The sequence below is a fragment of the Phalaenopsis equestris genome, unplaced genomic scaffold (assembly GCF_001263595.1).
Source record: "Phalaenopsis equestris unplaced genomic scaffold, ASM126359v1 Scaffold000135, whole genome shotgun sequence".
NCBI lineage: Eukaryota > Viridiplantae > Streptophyta > Magnoliopsida > Asparagales > Orchidaceae > Phalaenopsis > Phalaenopsis equestris.
This window is the reverse complement of record NW_018164577.1, coordinates 437,612-440,019: the sequence shown is the minus strand read 5'-3', so window position 1 is coordinate 440,019 and position 2,408 is coordinate 437,612. Positions and strand designations below refer to the sequence as shown.

Sequence of the window (2,408 nt, the reverse complement as noted above, 5' to 3'; positions counted from 1 at the left end):
ATTTAGCTGGATTTGATTTTTGGTGTTGGGTTGATGCCTTAGCCGTGAGCTTCATATACATTTAGCTGGATTTGATTTTTTTTTTGTTTTGGTTTGATGCCTTAGCCATGAGCTTCATATTCATTTAGCTGGATTTGAGTCTTGGTGTTGGGTTGATGCCTTAGCCGTGAGCTTCATATACATTTAGTTGGATTTGATTTTTTTTGGATTTGGTTTGCTGCCTTAACCGTGAGCTTCATGTTTACTGTCTCTATAATTCTCTTCTCTTTTAACTCTTCCCCTCTTTTGACTCCTCCCCATGAGCTAGATTTGGATTTGAGACTTTGGTATGTTGCCTTTACTTCAAGTTTAGCTTAGTGATTTGCAGTTTGTTGCCTTACCCGTGGGTTCTCCCCTCCCTTATTGTCTTACCCGTGAGCTTTTAATTGAAGTTGAAGGGCTTTGATAATGGTATGATTTTTAGAGGTACAGAAGGATACTCCCTATGAATTGTTCTCCTATATTTTGTGAAATGTAGAAAGCTCTTGAAGTTTCATTTTGAGTTTGCTATAAATTGAAGTCATATTGGGTTTGGAAATCCATAAAAGCGCCACTTGGAAAGGATATCCTTCTCGGGATTGATCCGATCATTTTCCTTTTAACAAATTTAAATGTTTTAGACCGAAACATTCATGAGTTTTATTGATTTAATTTGGTTTTAAAAATAGATCGGTCTCATTTTCGTTTATTTTATTTTATTTTAGTTTTTTTTTAACGGTCAAGTTAAAAATGAGAATTTTCAATTTAATTATATTCAGAAATGATTTATAATCTCAAGGGAAATAGGAGGGAAAGAGAAGATGAGAGAATTGAAATTGAAATTTGAATCTTCGGGATGATAAAATCTAAAGAGAAGATGGGGTAGCGAACAATCCACCTTTTCTTTTACATAAGAAAAAAATGAATTGCAAATTGGAAGACTACTTGGAATCGGAAGAAATGAGAATTTAGATAACGATTGAGAGATTAGTGGACTTACACTTAGATCCCTTAAGCTTTGAATCAATTTAAAATCCAATTCCTTTAACTAGGATTGAAGCACAACTCACAACTCTTTTGCCAAAACTATGAGTTTACCCATAGGTTTTAGGAGCTTGATAGCGAGCTAAATTGGATCTATAGATGTTTGAGGGTTAGTGGAAAGACACTTAATTGAGATTAGACACTTTAGGACACTTCAAGTTTAAACTAAAGTGCAGGCATCCTAGATCTTAGGAGCACAACTTAAGAGATAGTTTATCATCCTAATTTTCAAATGACCCTAAGAAATTTAAACATCTAACCTCAGTTTAGGAGATAAATAGGACACTAGGCACGAGGGTGCGCTAGATTGTGACTCATGACTGATTTAATTAAATCAAATAATGAAATTCTTACCTTAACTTGACCAAAACTGAAACCCAATACTCCGGGATTTGAGTTTGTCCTACACTCAAATCTTCCTGGCAATTGGGGACATTCCAGTATCACATATAAATTTTATATCCTTGGTCCTTTATATGTGATGTTGTATTTTATTTTATTTGTTTGTCTTTTTTCTATGATTTACCTGTTTCTGTTAAGTCTTTTTCAGGTCATACTTTCCTCTTTTACACAACGCATAATAACTAAATTTAAAGGAGCAATGAATCTCTCAAGTGTACAGGTTTAATTTATATTACAACATTTTATTTTAAAAGCATGTTATATTGTTTTCATAGCCTGTTATACCGTTTCCCTAGCATGTTATACTACTCTTTACAGTACGTCATGTTCTTCTTTCAGTATATTATATTGTCTTTTCTATTTACTGTCCAATACATTGTTATTTTTCTTTCATACTACATGCTTAGTTATTTTGATATGCTATACCTTAGTTTAGAATAACCTTCTAACCTAGTGGTTAGGAGCATGTTTAAAACTAAAACTAAACCAGAAGGTGCTACTACGAGGAGTTCGGAGCGAACATCATGGGCAGCGCGGCGAGGATCAATTTCCAGGTGGATCTGCACCAACGAAACATCTTCACATCACATGAACACATTCACATCACCTATTATTATCTTTAGTTTAAATAACAATCTATAGGATCACTCTTTAGGTTTTTTGTACAACTTTGTTGTACAATTACAAGTCCTAACGCTTTAGGATTCTGAGGTTATCGTACGGTACGGTGTAAATCCTCCTGTCTTTTAGGCTATTTGCATAGTCTGACGTTGTGCAAACATAAGTCCTAAGTCTTAAATAATTTGCAGGATTGAAATATCAAATAATCATCACTTCAAAGACATAAAGCCAAACAATAGGATAGTTGGGAGGTCACTGGGGTTTTCCCTAGATCTGTGATATCCCCTACTTTTCTTTCATTTGAATTCCTAAAATAATTGTTC

At 34.1% G+C, this 2,408-nt stretch overlaps 1 protein-coding gene across 2 annotated transcripts in view; it reads left to right on the top strand.

Annotated features, from left to right (window-relative positions):
• LOC110021591 (protein ABHD11) overlaps positions 1-2,408 on the top strand; it is a 53,974-nt gene that overhangs the window by 37,004 nt on the left and 14,562 nt on the right. The gene's annotated exons all lie outside the window — the stretch shown is intronic.